At 36.7% G+C, this 9,450-nt stretch overlaps 1 non-coding gene across 1 annotated transcript; it reads left to right on the top strand.

Annotated features, from left to right (window-relative positions):
* The first annotated feature begins 6,315 nt into the window (after positions 1–6,315).
* On the top strand, positions 6,316–6,388 carry TRNAT-CGU (transfer RNA threonine (anticodon CGU)). Its single transcript has one exon. It is a non-coding gene; the product is annotated as a tRNA-Thr (tRNA).
* Positions 6,389–9,450: the final 3,062 nt, after the last annotated feature.

Below are 9,450 nucleotides of genomic sequence, written 5' to 3'. Positions count from 1 at the left end.
GAGGAGTACCTGGTCGCTCTTTGGACGGATCCCGGTGCAGACATGGCTGCCCGGAGACTGAAACCCTTGCCCACGTCCAAGGTCAGTGTAACAGAAGTTTACTCCTCCGAAATACCAGACACCATCATGTTCAATCCTTAATTGCAACTGCTTTAAGGAAAAAAGTATTGGATAGTAGAAGAGGAAGTTTTTTACCTTGCTACCAATGGCTCCTCTAGACGTATTGACATCATAGCGTATTCCCAGACTACCAAGAAAGGATATATAATTGATCCTACTATAAGGATTGAAACGGGGAGTAGCCAGCCGGAGGATGTCAATAAAGAAAAGATCAACATTTATCTGCCAACAGTTGATTACTTTAAAGCAAAATACCAGCTTGAAGACATTGAGGTTATTGGTCTTCTTATTAGAGCTCGTGGTGTGATTCCCAAGTTCTTTGGAAGCTTCAGGAAGACTTTTGAACTACCACAGACACTTACTGCTGACATCATAACTTCAGTTTTGAAACGCTCTTGCTAAATTCTGAGTCATCATATTCACTCTGTTTAATTTTTTTTCACTATATAATTCATATATGTTTATTTTAATTTTCTTTCTACAAAATTTATGTAAACATTTAATATTGTAAAATTCATGTAGGAGAGTATACTGAGTCCTTCTGGGCTACCTCCAATGGGAGGCAGTTATTGAATGAATGAATGAATGAATTTTCGCCATGATGTCCCATGTTGGGCACAGGCCTCCTGTGATGGGGTTAAACCCCCTCGACAGGGATGGCTCAAGTGTACTCGCTTGGTGAGCCAATCCAGGCGAGCTTGTCGTGTGTACTACTTTTGTGACATTGTTAATAACCCTGTTCAACTTTAACTAGTCTCAGCACTGTTCTTTGTTCATTTTTTTCTCGCACTACACACATTATACTGACACTGGCACTTTGACAGACACTATATACCTGATATTTTCTCAACACTGACTTCACTATTTACAAAACTTATCTTACACTTTCGCTAATACTGACTTTACTATTTACAATGTCTTAACACTGATTACGTTACCTATTTACAATGACCTTCCCTAGATCTTTCCACAAAACTCTGTTCTTCGCTGTCCTCGACCACTGTTTCCCCGCCTCTTTGGTAAACATGTCAGACCATCTGAGCCGTGGTCTAACCTGTCCTCTCTTTCCGACGTAGGGGTCCCACATCGTGACTGCATGGGTCCATTTTGTCTGATGTAGTCTCGCCACATGTCCCCCCAGGTCCACTTCGTTGCCGTGCTCGTTCTGCTGCGTCAGTAGTGTTCGTCAGTCTTTGTAGTGTTTCGTTTGTCATTCTGTCTCGTAGCGTGGTGCCCAGTATTTTTCTTTGCATCTTCCTCTGGCATGTTTGTATACTTGAGCGTTGTCTCTCGGACACAAGTTTGGCAGCCGTATAGCAAAACTGGGATTACACATGTCTCTAGTGCCTCGAACTTGAGATTGCGGTTTATTGTCTTGTCTGTCCATATGAATCCATTCTCCAGAACGCCTTCCATACCGATTAAATTCTTCTATTGATCTCTTTGTGGTTATTATTATTATTATTATTATTATTATTATTATTATTATTATTATTATTATTATTATTATTATTATTATTATTATATAATACAAAAAATTTTATGAATGAATTTTGTTTTTTAACCCCTCAGTGGAATTTTAAATTTATTTAGCTGTGACGACCTACAACTTTACATACATTCCAGACCCAATACGATCAATGAATCGATTGACAAGTTAAATTGTGACCTAGCCACTGTCTCCACTTGGGCGGCCAATTTCGGACTCGCACTTAACCCAAGTAAGACTCAAGCTATAATTATTGGACATAAGCGTTTAGTTAACTCCCTTAATAACAGTAATCTTTCAGTTGTTATCCTTAACAACACGCTAATCCCTTATTCATCTGTCGTAAAAAATCTTGGCTTCTCTTTTGATAATAATCTAAGTTGGAATTTTCAAGTTAAAGAAATGATAAAAAAATCTGTTCCTCCATTCACTGTTTGAGTCGCTTGAGAAACTTCTTGCCCCAGAAACTAAAACTTACCCTAGTACAAACCCTAGTAATGCCGCACTTCGATTATTGTGACGTTTTGTTAAGTGACCTAAGTTCTGAATTGTCATTCAAGTTACAGCGAGCTCAGAATATGTGCGTCAGATACGTGTGCAACATCCGACGAAGAGATCAAATATCACCGTCCTTCGCAAGTCTTTCGTGGCTCCGACTTAAGTACGCAGAACTTTACACTCTTTGTCTTTATTCTATCGAATTCTGCACACCTCAACACCAAATTACCATTCGTCTCGTTTCTCCTATCTATACTCTAACCACGACGTAAATACCAGATCACTTATCTGTGGCACGCTAAGTATACCTCTTCATAGAACATCTTGTTATTCATCATCTTTTACAGTATCCACCTCGCGTCAATGGAATTCCTTGTCACAAAGTATTAGGGGCTGCAAGACAATAAACACCTTTAAAAACAGCTTAAAAGGTAACCTTATTAGCATTTCACTCCAATCTTACTGATTTAAACTATCACTGACTACATTGTTACTTCATTCTTTAGACATCATCCTGATAGTGCTGTATTTTCAAAATTGTCTCATAATTATCTCTTTCTATTATCTAATATTATTTGAAATAAATTAACATTCTATGTATTTTAGCTTAATTCTGCTACACAGTTTATTTCAGTGTTTAATTAATAGTTCATAGTATTTTGTTGTTTAATTCGTAAATAACTCTTGTATACATGTAACTCTCACTTAATCAAATTGTTGAATTTTTTGTAAGTTCATTCATATGTATATATACTTTTTGCTGGTTGAGTCGAAGAGAAGGCCTTACGGCCTTAACTCTGCCAGCTAAAATAAATCATTATTGTTATTATTATTATTATTATTATTATTATTATTATTATTATTATTATTATTATATAAAGGTATATATTTTTCTACATTTTTATTTTTTATAACTTCTAAGAAAGTGCATCCAGAATTGAGGAACTTAACATTGTATGATATGGAAGTTCAGTCTCCCCTTTTAAAATTGTGTTGCTTTAATTTTTTAGACACGTTTGTGCCAGCGCGTATTTATTTTGATATCTATGATACTCTTCCATCTGACCTCTCCTCGTACAACTTGGGATTGTTGCGCCGATATGAGACTGCTAGCATTTGTCTCCGTGTTTATTTTCCGTTCTGCTTGCTATTTCCACGTCATCGCTTTCACTACTGCTTGTAGTTTACTTTGCCATTTTTGCCGTCTTTCTCCCACTCATAAATTAGTTCGGCGACGGTTGAGTATTACGGGGCCGGCGGTTCATTAAGGCCGACGCGGAGCGACATCAGTCCATTACTTTTCATCACGAGGGAAGGTTCTTGTTTACGTACAGTGTGTTAACATTAGGGCGTCACAACCTTGTAATAAAAACACTGTGGTGGCAGCTAATGTTGGGAGACAGTGCCATGAAGAAAAGAGTGTTTTAAAACAGAGAAATGAAGAGAATTTTAATTATGTTACTCCGCTTCACCTTCCTAAGTGCCCCTCCTGTACAGGCTGTTCCTCAAACTTGTAGCCCCAACGTTCGTTGTATGTCGTATATCCTGTGTTGCGCTTTGGTGTGAGTTCGATTCCCGTTTGAGCTGATTCCTTGGTTGGGTTTTTTCGAGGTTTTCCACAACCGTAAGGCAAATGTCAGGTAATCCATGGCGTATAATCTCATCTGTCCAATTAACATCTCACTATCAGCAATAGTATGCATGCATGCATATATATATATATATATATATATATATATAATTTGAACTGGTAATGGAAATTACGGGAAAACGGCTGAACGGATTTTAATAAATGGCCCGTCATTTTGAAGCTTGGAACCCAAAGTTTTTCGGAAAAGTAGTAGTTTTCAGTGAAATGTCAATTTTCCTACATAATTTTCCTATTTTCCAAAATCCATCTGTTGTCAGTTTTGAGAACTAACAGCTTCTCATATTCGAACAAAGCAATAAAATAAACATTATCAAGGAGGCCATGCCTCCAAGATTTCCAACAGATTCTTTGACATCACATAGTCGATTTTCGATATATAACTACAACGTCTTTGATTGTCATTGATGTCAGAGAATACTTAAGAAGTTTTTTTTTTTTTTTTTTTTTTTTTTTAAATATTGTATAGTTAATATCATGGTTTTTTCCTCGCTGTTATTTATACTCGCTTTAAAATCATACCGCGAGTTATCTTCTGTGTGAAATCCGAAGGTCTGTGTGCTATTATTGAGACTGGTTCTATTGTTGTGAACTAGATGGCGACTGTATACCTATTACTGATTTATTATGAATAAGTATAGATACAGTTAGTAAGAGACACAGCTCAGCAAAGATTCTTAGCATTATATCCAATACTTCAAAGCTTCATTCCCCTCAAAACTAAACTATTGCTGTACACATCACTTATACGATCATACATGTCCTACGCGTCAGAAATTTGGGCTCAAACCCATCCCCGCCACATCAAGAAACTCGATGCCATCCAAAGAGCTGTGTGCAGAAACATCACAGGTGATAATTTTTACAATACTAACGCACAACTGTACAGTGACCTGGAAATCATTTTATTCAGTGACTACGTGCAGCACTTACGTAAAAATTATCTTCAGAAAGTACAAACACATCCTAATCCACTTATTAAACCATAATTACACATAGCATTCAGTCAACAATCAAGTAATGTTAACTTTTCTGCAAAAATCATTGACTCTGAAAGCTTACCTACATGTCCAGCTTACCAGTCTCCGTTTCTGATGGAGAAGATGGTCACACTTCATTTACGTACTCATGTTATACAAAAAAATGTTATGTTTTATTTAACGACGCTCGCAACTGCAGAGGTTATATCAGCGTCGCCGGATGTGCCGGAATTTTGTCCCGCAGGAGTTCTTTTACATGCCAGTAAATCTACTTACATGAGCCTGTCGTATTTAAGCACACTTAAATACCATCGATCTGGCCCAGGATCGAACCCGCAACCTTGGGCATAGAAGGCCAGCGCTATACCAACTCGCCAACCAGAACGACTTTCATGTTATACAAAGCAATATTCTTGTATTATAGATTTATTAATTTTTCATATAGAATAATATCTGTAATATTGACAATATTAGAGGAGAAAAATTCGCTCCGGCGCCGGGGATCGAACCCGGATCCTTGGTTCTACGTACCAAGCGCTCTGACCACTGAGCTACGCCGAATTCAATCCACAGCACCGGATCGAATTCTCCTCCTTCAATGTTTCTCTTTGTGGCCTGACTCCAAGTTAGGCACATGTGTTGACGTATATGTCCAATATCAACTGCCATTATACTAGGAGCGCACTCAGCTGAGTGACTTGTTGGCCGGGATTCCGCAGTTAAGTGCACAGTAATCTGTATAGACATATGCACTGCAGCTATGAGAATATTATAGATTTATTAATTTTTCATACAGAATAATATCTGTAATATTGACAATATTTGAGGAGAAAAATTCGCTCGGGGATCGAACCCGGGTTCTTGGTTCTACGTACCAAGCTTATACTAGGAGCGCACTCAGCTGAGTGACTTGTTTGGCTGGGATTCCGCAGTTAAGTGCACAGTAATCTGTACAGACATATGCACTGCAGCTATGAGAATATAATAATAATAATAATAATAATAATAATAATAATAATAATAATAATAATAATAATAATCCGTAGCGCTACAGCCCGTGAAGGGCCTAGACCGACCAGCCGGCTGCTGGCCTAACGCCCACATGTCGAAGCAGAGGTGGACGATCATCCAACCAGAATGGAGGAATCGTGTGGTTAGCACGATGATCCCCGAGCCGTTATAGCTATCGTAGCTCCCCAAGTGCATCACGATGCTGGGTGAGCACTGGTCCCATACACTGACCGAAATTTCATGAGAAAATTTCTTCCCCCATGAGGACTCGAACCAGCGCGCATTCCGTAACGAGAGACCTAGGCAGGATGCCTTAGACCGCGACGCCACGGCGCGGGACTGAGAATATTATAGATTTATTAATTTTTCATACAGAATAATATCTGTAATATTGACAATATTTGAGGAGAAAAATTCGCTCCGGCGCCGGGGATCGAACCCGGGTCCTTGGTTCTACGTTCCAAGCAGTTGACATTGGACATATACGTCAACATATATGCGTAACTTTGAGTCAGGCCACAAAGGGAAACGTTGAAAGAGGAGAATTCGATCCGGTGCTGTGGACTGAATTCGGCGTAGCTCAGTGGTCAGAGCGCTTGGTACGTAGAACCAAGAACCCGGGTTCGATCCCCGGCGCCGGAGCGAATTTTTCACCTCAAATATTAAATACCATGCATGCTAAATAATCTAACAGTTGATACAGCGTTGTTAAATAAAAACAAAACTAAATTTATGTTTTATTTCAACTATACACTAGTCTCATTTGTACCTCAGTTTTAAGTCTTCTTTACAAATTGGCCTTGCTCTTACATTTATGATGCTTTAAATTTCATTGGTTGAACAAACTCATATCTGGTTTTAGGTTGCAATTCCGCCATCCAGAACACAGATTTTTGTTCATGCTCAATGAGATATTCTGTGTTGTCTTATGTGGAATCCCAACATCGTGCTTTTCCCATTTGACAGGACTTCTAATACGAATTCGTCTAATACCAAATATGAAAATACACCTAAAGAAACTGGCTAAAACTGAACTCGACTGAATTGTCAGTAAACCATCCATATACTTATTTATTTATTTATTTATTTATTTATTTATTTATTTATTTATTTATCTATTTATCTGTCTGTCTGTCTCTGTCTATCCATCTATCTATCTATCTATCTATCTATCTATCTATCTATCTATCTATCTATCTATCTATCTATCTATCTATCTGTCTGTCTGTCTGTCTATATCTATCTATCTATCTATCTATCTATCTATCTATCTATCTATCTATCTATCTATCTATCTATCTATCTATCTATCTATCTATCTATCTATCTATCTATCTATCTATCTATCTATCTATCTATCTATCTATCTATCTATCTATCTATCTATCTATCTATCTATCTATCTATCTATCTATCTATCTATCTATATTTATCTATCTATCTATCTATCTATCTATCTATCTATCTATCTATCTATCTATCTATCTATCTATCTATCTATCTATCTATCTATCTATTTTATTGCTAGTAAGTTTGAAATGAATACAAGTTAATAAATACAATGAAAGATAAACTATCCCACTCCTAAATGAGTAGACTCGTGCATTTCGAACTGGCGAACCAAGATCAAGCAATGGACTGCATTTGCCACGTGTGCTTACCCCCAATCCTGGACCATTCTCCTCAACTAAAGGCAGTTGGGACAGCCGGGATTACCAGTGCTTCACTTCACAGCTAAGTTCAGTGACTCGTGCGTGGTTTGTACGTGTGTACGCGACGTTGATCCTCCAGTTCGAAATGCGCTGAATATAATAATTGTGGTCTTAAAAGAAGTTTCATAAGATGTATTATAGAGATGTTCACTGAATACGCCTTTGAAAATTGACTACTCGCTGTAAACATCTTGATTAATATTTTATGAATGTTCTGTAAATCTCACGCCTTCTTGAATCCAGCGATGGACTTCTACTTATGGAGAAGGGAGTTATTTTGCTTCTGATGACTCGGAACTAAATAAAGTTGTAACCGGAGTCAGTATAGAGTGGGGATGGGGACATATAATCAGAAGGACATAAATCCAGCAAACTTGTGCTGTCCTGGGTCATAAAAGTGAACAATAAAACTTATCAATTGGAAGGAGAAACCTTCAATCTTACATCATTCAGCTTTTATGGAGTAACAAAAAGTGGCCAATATTAGTTTTCAGCGACATTGGGAACCAGAATGAAATGCTTTTAATGTAAGAACCTCTCAGAGGCCGCACGTGATATCAACCCCTCAGACGCAACTATAGTTTTACGGTTGTGAAGTCAGATACAGGCTCACTTGCTGTAGAATTCGTGCATAGGAAAGGAGATAGTCTAGGCTTCTCTACAGTTTACAACTGTAACGCAGGATTCTATGGTTCACAACTGTCGTAATCATCAGCTATATAGTAGCAGTTATTCTTCCAGCTTATACATGTCTGTAAGCTTAAATCGTATTATCATTAATAATAATAATAATAATAATAATAATAATAATAATAATAATAGCAATAATAATAATAATGATAATAATAAAGGTAGTAGTAATAATAATAATAATAATAATAGTATAGTAATAGTAATATCGCCGCGCTCTCATGGTTAACATGCCGGCATCATACAATAACGTACGGTGTGCTTTTAAAACATAATTTTGCCGACCGATTGTTGCTCTGTAGGTTTCACCCTAGAGCATATATGTAACAGATATGTCGGGCTTATAGGCTTTGAGGTTAACAACTTTTGTCAGGTTTACTACGCTGCCATCTAGTTGTTACATAAGGAGTCACGTCATAATTCCCATTTGAATTGCATTAGCGACTGTGCTGCCATCTCGTGTTCGTTTACGGGAGACGGGTGGCGATCCTGGCGGTTGTTCTCTTCAAAGTGCTGCCGATTTTAACGTAGCGAGGAGTTATCTGTTACATATATGATCTAGGGTTTCACTCTAAGCGTCACATTTACACGTCTACTTCCTCGATAAGAATAAGCACGAGTTTGTTATATTGTTAAATGGCTATAATAATAATAATAATAATAATAATAATAATAATAATAATAATAATAATAACTAATTTTAATAATTATTATTTGTGATATTTATTTTGTTGCATTTGGTCAATTGATTAATGTAGACTATTATATTGATTGTACTTCATCTCACTGCCATTTCTATCATTCATTCTCATCATCATTTGTTGTTTTGTTTGTATCTTGTGCTAAACTGTAATTGGCCTTGTCCTGTTATTTCGCACATTAATATTATAAATAAATAAATTATTATTACTTCATATTCGAGTATGTTGACATTCTTAACTCTTAATAATAACTCTTTAATAATAATTTTAATCACATACCTTAATGTTCGTCCTCAGCACAAGACATTGCAACCTCGGTTTTAGTCCACGTGGTTTAGACAAGTAGGTGTCATTTAATAATGGAAGCAGCTTATTGGTTGCAATATTTAAATTGAGGCGAGTGACTGGAGCGGCGACATAAAAAATTGAAAACAATAATATAATTAAATTTCAAAGACCTGCCGAATGTTAACCATGAGAGCGCGGCGATAATAATAGTAGTAGCAATAATAGTAATAATAATAATAATAATAATAATAATAATAAAGGTAGTAATAGCAGAGCAATAATAATAATAATAATAATAATAATAATAATAATG

Source organism: Periplaneta americana, chromosome 5 (genome assembly GCF_040183065.1).
Source record: "Periplaneta americana isolate PAMFEO1 chromosome 5, P.americana_PAMFEO1_priV1, whole genome shotgun sequence".
NCBI classification, from domain to species: Eukaryota; Metazoa; Arthropoda; class Insecta; order Blattodea; family Blattidae; genus Periplaneta; species Periplaneta americana.
The sequence above is the reverse complement of the archived record's forward strand: the minus strand, read 5'-3'. Positions and strand labels throughout refer to the sequence as shown.